Here is a 13,556-nt window from a genome sequence, read left to right as displayed (position 1 = left end):
GGATTCAGGAGCGTGCAAGTGAGACCTCTGAACTTGTTCTTGCTGCAATGACCAACCCTTCTACGGAAAGTCTGTTCGAGGCGGTGGGCCAGAGCTGCCCCTAGACAGGCAGAGCTGGCAAGAGTCGTCAGAAGGCTAAGGTGGCTGAACTGGAAGGTCCCTCGGGCTACAGCAGCAGGGCAAGAAAGTTATTTTGGGTTGGTTATGCCTATTAGATCTAGGATTTGGTTTTAGGTCCAAGCACTATTCATAAGTAAGCTGGGTTTGTATCCTAGCTCTGCCACCTGGTAGCTGCCTGATCTAAACAGAGGGACTCACTCTCCTTACTTTCCTCGTCTTTGAAACAATAGCTTAAGTGACTATGAGCTCTGGTATCAGCACGACTCCTTGTTCTGCTGCTGCTCAGAAGCAGGTTGACTGCAGAAGTCAGTTACCGCTTTGTTCTTCAATTTTCTCAAATGTAAAATAAGGAAAATAAAGTTACTTACTCACAGAGTAGGTGTGTTGGTTAAACAATACACGTACAGCGTAGAACAGCGTGTGGTACATAGTAACTCCTCAATAAATCACCGATTATTATTGTTGGCTTTACTTTAGGGTTAACAAAAAATAATAATAATAATAATAATAATAATACCCATAACCCTATCACTTTAACATATTGTTTTCTTTTTTTATTTCATCTTTTCAGAATTTACCCATGTATATGTATGCTTGTAAATATATATATATTTATATATATATATATTTATATTAGGGTTGTAATAATATATGTATAAATATATATATATTAGAGTTGTAACCATGACTCATATACCACCTAGTGTTCTGCTTTATTCATTTAACTTTATATCATAAACATAAACTCTGCATAGTTTTCACAGTTATCCTGCATACCTCACTGGACCATAATGGTTAAGCTTTTAGGTTGTTTTTAGCTTGTTTTTTTTAAAGCAAAATCAAGGCCTAAACACACTAAGGAGAATAAATTGGGGGTGGGAAGAGATTCCATATGCCATCTTTGCTTTTCAGGAGTGCACTTGCCCTTCCTGTGCCCCTATTCTGCCACCACATTTGGCATACTCATCCCAAGTAGAGAAGAACTCCTGGAGCTTTCAAATACTTTCTGCTCAGAGAAGCAAATACCTGGTTTACCGCATCCCACTGTAGCAGTAATTTTGAATGCTATCGTACATCTCTGTAGGAGGGTTTCATTCCAAAAGAAAATGTCAAGGTCAAGCAATAACAAAACCAAAGGAAAGGCTCTTTAACATTGTGCTTAGAATCCTAGTTAGGATACTTTAGGGACATAGGAGCTGCCCCTGTCCTGCAAATAATATTTCCATGCCATAGTGGCCCTTGGGGTTGGTTGAGACCTTGCAGTAGATTCTTCATCAATTTCAGCATCTCTGAAATATACAGTTCTTGCCAACACATTAATATAATCTTTTCTCTTAAATAGTTTGTTTTATGTAAGATTGATATTTGTTTCAAGGTTCCAACAGAAAACATGATTAGAATATTTTGAAATTAGGGGCGCCTGGGTGGCACAGCAGTTAAGCGTCTGCCTTCGGCTCAGGGCGTGATCCTGGCATTATGGGATCGAGCCCCACATCAGGCTCCTCCGCTATGAGCCTGCTTCTTCCTCTCCCGCTCCCCCTGCTTGTGTTCCCTCTCTCGCTGGCTGTCTCTATCTCTGTCAAATGAATAAATAAAATCTTTAAAAAAAAAAAGAATATTTTGAAATTAGGATATTTGAACAGCGTTTAACAGAGGGCCTATTTATAAAAGTGGACAAGAAACCACAAAGGGAAGTGAAGTTTATCCCTGCCCTTGTAACAAGGAAGCTCTTACTACGCCTAAGTACGAAAGCCCAGAATCCAGAAGGCGAGTTGCACAGCAAGGGCCAGCTAAAGAGGAAGAATGATGGCTGAGACTCAGCTAGCACCAGTACGGCCGGGCTTACAGGAAAGACGCTCTCCTCCCTGCTCTCTTCTCCTCCAGGATCTCCATTGGCCAACACCAACTCGAAGCTAGAAGGCAAGGGGCCATTGTGTGGTCACTCTGGCAAGTCACCCATGGCACCCGCAGGGTGGAGAGTAGGTCCGGGGAAGGGGGGGCAAAAGGAAGAAATCTGGCACAAAATTCTTGAGAGGTACATTTCTCAAAGGGCACAGACCATACTTTAAATTCCTAGCTTGCTCGAGTTAGACGTGAACATACAAATAGTTCTCATTTGTAAATGGGGATAATAATATTATGACTAAAATGAAGCTATGGTCACTCTAGGAAGACCAGCCTTAGAAAAGGCAGTAGAAGAAGTTCACTTTCATGAGAAGGTAGCAGAGGGCGTGTGGGTGAGTCGAAGGTACTTTCCCTAAGATGGTACTCTCCCTAATTCACCTCGCTCACCGTTAGCAGCTGCTGCCTCTGGAGAACCAGCTTGTGGGTAGTTGTGGTGGAAAGCAGCAGAGGGTCTATGAAGCAGCTTACTCTAGTTAATCTTTCCCAGTTACCTTTAAGTTCCTCTTAGCTTGCAGTTCTTGGAAATACCTTTTTCTCTCCACTGCTCTGTAATAGCCAATAAGGAAGCTCTGAGCTACCCCATAAGCTGTCCAGCACCTGTTTGACCAACCCTCTCTGCAGCTGTGGACCACCTGGAGAGGAACAAAAGCAAAACAAAGGGCACCTTTTCCCCCCCTGCTCCGAGTGTGGGTCTCCCAGCGTCCTGCTACTCTTTAACTGCTTCTTCAGACTAAAATGGAGAGGAGATGGGCTTCAGGCAGTCTCTTCTGGAAACAGAAAGTTGACGTTCAGAAGGAAGCCTCGTGGATGTGGAGTGGAGGATGTTTCCTCTTTCACTGACAGGTTCTCTAGTTTTATGCCTGTACCCACATGGGAATTCAGAAGCAGAAGTGTGGACACAGGAAGGAGTAAGTAAGGCCTGAGTTGGGAGGAGAGGCAAGGAATCAAAGCCTCAGGTTAGTGTCTTAACCCACATTATGGTTTGCCTTATGCACATTTCTATGTATTAAGGCTGAGATATACAGTTATAATTTTCCCTAAATACAATTTCAATGGTACCCAATTATAAAAGGTGTGTAAAGAAACAGTAAGATTCCTGAGTCACCAGCATCTGAAAGTAAGGCTGAGGTCCTTTGTCGGTGCCTATGGCACCCTTGGGCTGGCACTTTCTGAATCTTAAAATTGAATGGGATATTAAACATCCTTTCCTCAACCTTCCAGGAAGGCCATTTGTCACTTCCAGTGAAATAAGCCTAATTATCTTTTAAGCAGCCTGCTCCTTTTTTAACTACTCTTTTTGTTTAAACCACTTTAAGATATGATTGGCATTTTAAAAAACTGTACATATATAATGTATACAACTCGATGAGTTTGGTTATAAGTATGCAACCACGACCGTCACCGTAATCTATGCTATAATATACCCATCGCCTCCGAAATTTCCTCTTGCTCTCATTATTTATTCATTATTACTGTTAGAAAGTGTTGCCTGATACTTGCATTTTGTCTAAATGTAATGTTCACATCCAAATAAACTTCTCTACACCATTAAGAGGAATAAGAAAATTGTAAACTTCAGATATCTTGAGCTCAGACTTGGAGGAAGCAGTTGCTTTTGAGATTAAGTGCTTAATTAACCATTAGCCTTTGCTTAGAAAGACGAAAGAAGGTTTGAAAATATATATCCTCTATGATAAATTTTAAGTTGAATCTATACTTATTTTATATGTTGTCATTTTTAAAATGTGTTTATTATTTTCTATGTTTTTTAAAATGTATTTTAATTGGATTTAATTAACATAGACTGTATTGTTAGTTTCAGAGGTGGAATTGAGTGATTCATCAGTTGCATACAACACCCAGTGCTCTTTACGTAAAGTGCCCTCCTTAATGCTTATCACCTAGTTACCCCATTCCCCTCCAGCAACCCTCCGTTTATTCCCTATAGTTAAGAGTCATCTTATGGTTTGCCTTCCTGTTTCCCTCTTATTTTCTTTTTCCTTCCCTTCCTCTGTGTTCATCTGTACTGTTTCTTAAATTGACATATGAGTGAAATCTTATGGTATTTATCTTTTTCTGACTGACTTATTTTGTTTAGCCTAATACCCTCTAGTTCCATCCACATTGTTTCAAATGGCAAGATTTCATTCTTTTTGATTGCTGAGTAATATTCCATTGTAGTCTATTTATTCTATTTTTTAGTAATAATTTTTTATTACGTTATGTTAGTCACCATACAGTACATCCTTAGTTTTTGATGTAGTGTTCCGTGATTCATTATTTGCATATAACACCCAGTGCCCCATGCAATATGTGCCCTCCTTAATACCCATCACCGCCTATCCCAATCCCCCACCCCCCTCCCCTCCGAAGCCCTCAGTTTGTTTCCCAGAGTGGGGCAAAACTTTTAGATAACACCAAAAGGTTTGGGGGTTTTTGCTAATTTTTCCGTCTTGAGATCATGGATGTTTATCAAAGGAAATGGTATTTGTTGGGAGTGTTTGTTATAGAAAAATGATGCTCACTTCATGTTGGGATCTATGTTTGCCACTGAGGTTTGGTCTAATTCCCTAACCTTCCAATGACTAGGCTGCTGATTATTACGTTGCTGATCTCTGATGTGTTGACTTAAGTACCAAAAGACTTTACAGCCCCTTACAGAGTTAATATAGCTAATGGCTTTCCTCTTAGTAAAACATTTTATAAATATAATAAAATGACCATTGATTAACTTTATAATACAAAGTAGAATCTCAATTTTTCTCAATAAGAGTAAAGACTAACACACATATAAATTTTAATAGGCTTTAAAATTAGCCAATTGTTAGTAGAAAAGCCCATATAACTTATTATATCACTTTCATATTTTTAAATTTAGGTCTATATAGATGTATAGTATCTGAGAGACTGTTGAATGGTGACCTTTTTCCTAGTAAATATTCTACTTTTGTCTGGAATTTCATTCCATAATATGCTAGAACCACATGGTACCCCAGCAAACCATAGCACAATATCTGCAAGCATAAATGACTATTTTCTCAATAGAAATAAGTGCTAATAAATATTGACTTTGGTATTAAAAGGCAATTAGGCCAAAACAACCTGAAATTCTGCTTTCTGATACCAAGAGTGAACTTCGCTGAGATTACTGTTTCACTCACCAAAAATATCATAAGAATACTCAGGGGAGTTACTTTTTTTTCTTAATGTAACTTTCAAAATGAAAATAACAGAAATGTGGGAATTGAATATAATTCAGCTAGGTATCTCAGCACTCTGTATGAATTTGCATTCTAAGTAAGTTGGTTACATTATGTATTTTAAATTTTCTGTGATTTAATTCATGCTAAGCAGTATTATGCCATTACAAACAGATTTTTTACATCGACCTTCTACCTAGTGAAAAGAAATAACAGATCCTTTCACCTTTAAATCAGGAGACTGTTTCAAGTTCACTAGTCCAAATATCCAAGTACATTTTGGGTACTTCTCATCAAGCATATGAAAGCATATGAAATCATTTCTTCACTCCTAAAACCTGTGATTTCTTTCTCCCACAAGGCACACCTCTGGTACTTTTTCTTACTGACAAATTGGAATTATAATAAATCCAAATGTTTGCCCCCATAACTCCAACTCCTGCTTCCATATGAATCTTTCCCTACAGGAGTCTAATCTCTCACTTAAACTTAGATTAGCACTGTGCTGGACCACAGGACAACTCCCTTTGCATTTACTGATATCCTTTCAAACTCAACATGTCCAAATGTGAGTATATCTTTCTCTCACAATATCTCCATCACTAGGCCCATTCTGTTACCCTGGCATTTTTCCAAACATAACTTTTCTTCTTTGTGCTTGGAATGATTTCCCCACCTTCTTTTCCCTTGTGAGATAATCAGCTCCCCATTATTGGTCACGTCATGGCAGAGGCTGAACAACCTCACAATCCGTCAAGGATACTGGGTAATAGGATGGGCTGGATGGTGTTTAAGGCCTCTCTCAACTCCTATATTCTAAGAGTGCCTACATCTCCCAATTCCTGAAATGAGGTGATCTCCCGGCCTGTTAGATCTAAGAAGTTCTATGTCCTCCTTGCTCTTCTTCCAACACCCCCATAAATGATCCTCTCTCATACTTAGCTTCTTCTATATGTGAAACTACAAGTGAAATTATATTTGAAATTAAAAATTGAAATTGTAGGGCCACCTGGGTGGCTCAGTCAGTTAAGCATCTGCCTTCGGCTCAGGTCATGATCCCGAGGTCCTGGGGTTGAGCCCTGCATCGGGCTCCTTGCTAAGCAGGGAGCCTGCTTCTCCCTCTGCCTCTGTGTGCGCTCTCTTTCTCTCTCAAATAAATAAATAAAATCTTTATAAAATTGAAACTGTATTTAAATATCATATTTAAATATCACTGTTGTATTTGTGAAGAGCGTTGAACTTTTTCGCCTACTGGTTAAGAATTGTTAGTAGTTGCTTTGCTTGCTTGCTCCTTTAAAAAGAGATGTTGCTCATTCTACTTGTCTAGATTGGTTCCCATCCAATTTCCTGCTGCTCCTACATGAAATTCTAAGGCAGCATGCAGATACATACACACACACACTCATTTTCCTTGTTTCTGGACTTCCAGTCCATTCATAGTACTGCACGACTTGGTACTCTTTCAAATTTTTTCAAATATATTAGCTCTCTGGCTGCTCGAAGGTGGGATAATACAATGAAAAGCATATCTTTTCTCTTCTATCACCCAAACTGTCCACTCCCAAATCCACATAGTGATACTATGGATTTTCAGATGGCCACTGAGACAAAAAATGATTTTTGCCTTTGTAGTGGGAGCATTTATCAGTTTAGTTATGTTTAGTTATTTATTCTCATTCATTTACTAATTCACTCATTCATTCCGTAAACATTCATTGAGGGCTTCCAGTACGACTAATCCTGTGCTGAGTTAATCCTTAAGGACCTTATTGTTTAATAAGGAAGACAAATAGTAAGTCTTTTGGTGCTGTAAAAAGTAAGTCTTCCCAGAACACAGAAGACCTTTAAAAGAAAGAGCTGTTAATTCTACTTGTGGGAACAGGAATAGTTTTATGACGATATCACAAAAACTTTAGGTAAATCTTAAAAGGCGTACATTCTTAAGGTAGGCAAATGGGAGCAGGAGATTCCATCAAAAAGGGCAGCATCGGCAAAACACACCAAAGTACAACATACAGCACATTCCTATGTGTGTGGATGCCCGTGCGTAGGGAGTGAGGATGGTAAGAGATCAGGCAGGAGAGAAGTCAGCAGTCTCAAATCACTGAACTTTTTTTTTATTTAATAACATTTTTATTATATTATGTTAGTCTCCATACAGTACATCCCTAGTTTTTGATGTAAAGTTCCATGATTCATTACTTGTGTATAACACCCAGTGCACCACTGAACTTTTTTTTTTTTAGGATTTTATTTATTTATTTGACAGAGACAGCCAGGGAGAGAGAGAACACAAACAGGTGGAGTGGGAGAGGAAGAAGCAGGCTCCTAGCAGAGGAGCCTGATGTGGGGCTCGATCCCAGAATGCCGGGATCACGCCCTGAGCCGAAGGCAGACGCTTAACGACTGCGCCACCCAGGGGCCCACACCATTGAACTTTTTGTGTGATATTCCAGGAGCTTGGATTTTAGCCTGTGAGCAAATAAGAGTGGCACAATCAGACTGATTAAAAACAAGAAGAGCAAGGATAATACAAAGTATCCGGCTGGGATGAATACTTGGATGGGGAAGCCATTCACCCAGATGGGCATGAAGGATGAGAATTAAGTTTGGAAGGAGAATTACAAAGTCTATTTTGAACAAGCTCACAGTACCTATGGGACATAAATATAGAAATGTTCCGTGGGCAATGGTTGGGGAAAGAGGTCTGAAGATGAGATCAAGATCACATAAGGGGTAAATCTTAGGAAAGGACGAGACCATGTAGAGGAGGTACAAAGACTGGAAAAAGAAGAGAAGGGAAGGGAACAAAAAGGAAGAAAAGGAGGGGAGCAAAGAAGAAAAGAAACAGAGAGATCTAGGACATCCACGAGGAACACTGACATTTAAGAGACTATCAGATAAAAGGGATAACAAGAAAGAAAGATCAGGGATGAAGTAGGACAGAAAAGAAACATATGACCCGCAGTAAGTAACTCAGAATATTTAAGTGATATGTTTTTATAAATATCATTGGCTTTGCAGTTAGAGAAAAGTGACCAGTGAAAATCAGTGGGCCAGTGGGGTTTGCAAAAATTGAAGAGGGAATGGTATTCCCTGGCCATCGTTCCATTCTTTCTGACCCCTCCCTTCCATGAGGGTCAATTGGCAGAAGCGAATGAGCCAGCTGAAGGGCAAGAAGAGAAAGGCAATGTTGGTATCCAACAAACTTGAGATGCAGTTTCTAGAACTTCATGAAGAACTACATTGTGATTGTGATTAGGTTTGCAGTTGAAATTTTAGATTTATTAGAGAGATTTCACATCTCTGCTATATTGAGTCTCCTTATTTACAAGCACAGTATTTCTCTTCATCATTAAGCTGTATCATTTTATAGTATAGGGATTTATAGAAATTAATACTATTGGGAATATAATTATTTTTTTGCCCAGGGATGTCGTGTGCATTCTGCATTACTTTTTTGTATTCAAACCATTTCTTTTAAGATAAATGCAGATTTATTTCAGTCAAAGAAAGACAAATATCATATAATTTCACTCATATGTGGAATTTAAGAAACAAAACAGATGAACATAGGGGAAGGGAATGAAAAATAAAGTAAGATAAAAACAGAGAGGGAGGCAAACCATAAGAGACTCTTAACTCTAGGAAACAAACTGAGGGTTGCTGGAGGGGAGGTGGGTGGGGTGATGGGGTAAATGGGGAATGGGCATTAAGGAAGGCACTTGATGTAATGAGCACTGGGTGTTACAGCAACTGATGAATCACTGAATTCTACCCCTGAAACTAATAATACAGTATCTGTTAACTAAATTGAATTTAAATTAAAAAAAATTTTTTAAAGAAAACGCAGATTTACATGTAGTAGAAGGAATAATACAGGGAGATTCTGTCTACTTTTTACCCAGTTTGTGCCAATGGTAACACACCTGCAAGAGTCTAGTATAATATCATAACCAGAATATTGACATTGATAGAGTCAATACGCGGAATATTTTTTCTATCAGCACAAGAATCCTTCATGTTGCCCTTTATAGCCACATCCCTAGAAATCATTAATCTGTTGATATTTGGACAATCTTGTCACTTCAAGAATGTTATGTAAAGGGAATCATACAGTCTGTAGCTTTCTGTGATAGGCTTCTTTTTCATTCAGCATAATTCTCTGGAGATTCATTCAGGTTGTTCTGTGTATCAGTAATTCATTGCTGTTTATTGTTGAGTTGTATCCCACTGTATGGATATAACACAATTTATTTAACTATTTCTCTTCTTAAGGACATTTGGATTGATTCCAGTTTTGAGCTATTCCAAATAAAGCTGCTATAAACATTCATGTATAGTTATTTTGTGTGTGTAAATAGAAACCTTAATTTCTCAATGATAAATGCCAGGAGTGCAATAACTATATTGTATGTTAACTGCGTATGTTAATTTAATAGAAACTGCCAATATATTTTCCAGGGTGGCTTTAAATTTTACATTCCCACCATCAATGATCCAGTTTCTCTGCATCCTCATCAGCATTTGGTGGTCTCACTGTTTTATTTTGCCCATTCTAATAAGTGTGTAATAATAATACCTTCTTTTTTTCTCAAAGATTTTATTTAAATTCTAGTTCAGTTAACATACAGTGTAATATTAGTTTAAGGTGTAGAATTTAGTGACCCATCACTTACACACAACATCCAGTGTTCATCACTACAAGTGCCCTCCGTAACCCATCACCCATTTAAACAACCCCCTACCCATATTCCCTCCAGTAATCTTCAGTTTATTCTCTGTATTCGAGTCTGTTTCCTGATTTGCCTGTCTTTCCACCATGTTTATCTTTTCTGTTTCTTAAATTCCACATATGAGCGAAATCATATGATACTTGTCTTTCTCTGACTGACTTATTTCACTTAGGATAATATTCTCTAGCTCCATCCATGTCCTTGCGAATGGCAAGATCTCATTCTTTGTTATAGCTGAGTCATATCCCAACATATGGATGTGTGTGTGTGTGTGTGTGTGTGTGTGTGTGTGTGTACCACATTTTCTTTATTCATTCATCAGTGAATAGACATTTGGGCTCTTTCCATAACTTGGCTATTGTTGATAATGTTGCTATAAACATCAGGGTGCATGGGCCCCTTCAAATCACTATTTTTTTTTAAGATTTTATTTATTTATTTGACACAGAGAGAGAGACAGCCAGTGAGAGAGGGAACACAAGCAGGGGGAGCGAGAGTGGAAAAAGCAGACTCCCAGCAGAGGAGCCTGTTGTGGGGTCGATCCCAGGACTCCGGGATCATGCCCTGAGCCGAAGGCAGACGCTCAATGACTGAGCCACCCAGGCGCCCCCAAATCACTATTCTTGTACACTTTGGATAAATACTTGGTAGTGCAATTGATGGCTCCTAGGGTATTTCTATTTTGAACTTTTTAAGGAACCTCCATACTGTTTTCCAGAGTGGCTGCACCAGCTTGCATTCCCACCAACAGTGTGAGAGGGTTCCCCTTTCTCTGCATCCTCACCAATATCTGTTGTTTCCTGCCTTGTTCATTTTAGCCATTCCAACCAGGGCGAAGTGGTATCTCATTGTGGTTTTGATTAATATTTTCCTGATGGTTAGTGATGTTGAGAGCATTTTTCACATGTATATTAACCATTTGTATGTCTTCTTGGGAGAAATGTTTGTTCTTGTCTTCTGCCCATTTCTTGATTGGATTTTTTTGTTTCTTGGGTATTGAGTTTGATGAGTTCTTTATGGATTTTGATACTAGTCCTTTATCTGATATGTCGTTTGTGAGTATCTTTTCCCATCCCATAGGTTGCCTTTTAGTTTTGTTGATTGTTTCCTTTGCTGTGCAAAAGGTTTTTTTCCTGATGAAGTCCCAATAGTTCATTTCTGCTTTTGTTTTCCTTGCCTCTGGAGATGTGTCTAGCAAGAAGATGCTGCAGCCAAGGTCAAAGAGGTTGCCACCTGTATTTTCCTCTAAGATTTTGATGGATTCCTTTCTCAAATTAAGTCTTTCATCGATTTTGAGGTCACTTTTGCGTATGGTGTAAGAAAGTGGTCCGGTTTCATTCTTTTGCATGTGGCTGTCCAGTTTTCCCAACACAATTTGTGAGGACTGTCTTTTTTCCATTGAATATTCTTTCCTGCTTTGTCAAAGATTTGTTGACCATAGAGTTGAGGGTCTGTTTCTGGGTTCTCAATTCTGTTCCATTGATCTATGTGTCTGTTTTTGGACCAGTACCATACTGTCTTGATGAATATAGCTTTGTAATACACCTTGTAGTCCAGAATTGTGACACCTCCAACTTTGGTATTCCTTTTCAGCATTCCTTTGGCTATCTGGGGTCGTTTCTGGTTCCATACAAATTTTAGCATTGTTTGTTCCAGCTATGTGAAATACACTGGTGGTATTTTGATAGGTATTGCATTGAATGCATAGATTGCTTTGGGTAGTATAGACATTTTAACAATATTTATTCTTCCAATCCATGAACATGGAATGTTTTTCCATTTCTTTGGGTCTTCCTCAATTTCTTTCATAAGTGTTCTATAGTTTTCCGAACACAGATCATTTACCTCTTTGGTTAGGTTTATTCCTAGGTGTCTTATGGGTTTTGCTATAAATGCAAATGGGATTGACTCCTTGATTTCCCTGTCTGCTGCTTCATTATTGGTGTGTAGAAATGCAACAGACTTCTGTGCATTGAGTTTATATCTTGTAACTTTGCTGAATTACTTTCAGTTCTAGCAAATCTTTTGGTGGAGTCTTTTGGGTTTTCTGCATACAATATCATGTCATCTGTGAAGACGGAAAGTTTGACTTCTTCCTTGCCAATCTGGATGACTTTTATTTCTTTTTGTTGTCTGGTTGGTGAGGCTAGGACTTCCAGTACTATGTTGAGCAACAGGGGTGAGAGTGGACATCCCCGTTGTGTTCCTGACCTTGTGGGGAAAGCTCTGTTTTTCCCACTGAGAATAGTATTAGCTGTGAGTCTTTTGTATATGGCCTTTATGATGTTGAGTTATGTTTCTTCTGTCGCTATTTTCTTGAAGGTTTTCATCAAGAAAGGATGCTATGCTTTGTCAAATGCTTTTTCTGCATCTGTTGATGGGATCATATGGTTCTTATCCTTTCTTATTAATGTGGTTTATCAGCCCTGAGGCCCAGGAATAAATCCCACTTGGTCATGGTGAATAATCCTTTTAATGTATTGTTGGGTCCTTAGCTAGCCTCTGGGTGAGAATTTTTGCATCCATGTTCATCAGGGATTTTGGCCTGTAATTCTCCGGTTTGGGGATCAAGGTAATGCTGGCCTCATAGAATGAGTTTGGAAGTTTTTCTTCCATTTCTATTTTTGGAAGAGTTTCAGAAGAATAGATATTAATTCTTTTGTAAATGTTTGGTAGAATTCCCCTGGGAATAGACTGTGAAACCATCCAGGCTTGGACTCTTTTTTATTGGGTGATTTTTGATTACTGATTCAATCTCTTTGCTGTTACGAGTCTATTCAGATTTTCTATTTCTTCCTGATTTATTTTGGTAGTTTATACGTTTCTAAGAATTTATCCATTTCTTCCAGATTGCCTAATTTATTGGCATATAATTACTAATAGCATTCTCTTATAAGTGTATTTCTGCTGTTCTGTTGTGATCTCTTCTCTTTCATTCATGATTTCATTTATTTGGGTCCCTTCCCTTTTCTTTTTGATAAGTCTGACTAGGAGTTTATCAATCTTGTTAATTCCTTCAACGAACAAGCTCCTAGTTCCATTGATCTGCTTTACTGTATTTCTTTTAAATTTTTTATTATGTTAGTCACCATACAGTACATCCTTAGTTTTTGATGTAGTGTTCCATGATTCATTGTTTGCGTATAACACCCAGTGCTCCATGCAATATGTGCCCTCCTTAATACCCATCACTGGCCTATCCCAATCCCGCACCCCCCTCCCCTCTGAAGCCCTCACTTTGTTTCCCAGAGTCCATAGTCTATCATGGTTCATTCCCCGTTCTGTTTACTCCCCCTTCATTCTTCCCTTCCTTCTCCTACCGATCTCCCTGCTATTTCTTATGTTCCATAAATGAGTGAAACCATATGATAATTGTCTTTCTCTGCTTGACTTATTTCACTTAGCATAATCTTCTCCAATCCTGTCCATGTTGCTGCAAATGTTGGGTAATCGTTCTTTCTGATGGCTGAGTAATATTCCATTGTATATATGGACCACATCTTCTTAATGCAGTCTGTTGAAGGCCATCTCGGCTCCTTCCATGATTTAGCTATTGTGGACAATGCTGCTATGAACATTGGGGTGCATATGGCCT

General features: G+C 38.7%; 1 long non-coding RNA gene across 1 annotated transcript in view; it reads right to left on the bottom strand.

The window, feature by feature from the left end:
• Positions 1–7,321: 7,321 nt before the first annotated feature.
• Positions 7,322–13,556, bottom strand: part of LOC123794298 (uncharacterized) — a 43,585-nt gene continuing 37,350 nt past the window's right edge. Inside the window, exon 6 of the long non-coding RNA XR_015722594.1 lies at positions 7,322–9,458. This is a non-coding gene — a long non-coding RNA (uncharacterized LOC123794298). The remainder of the gene's footprint in view (positions 9,459–13,556) is intronic.

Source organism: Ursus americanus, chromosome 32, assembly GCF_024610735.1.
Source record: "Ursus americanus isolate L20-20 chromosome 32, mUrsAme1.1.p, whole genome shotgun sequence".
Lineage (NCBI taxonomy): Eukaryota > Metazoa > Chordata > Mammalia > Carnivora > Ursidae > Ursus > Ursus americanus.
This window is presented reverse-complemented; position numbering and strand designations above follow the sequence as displayed.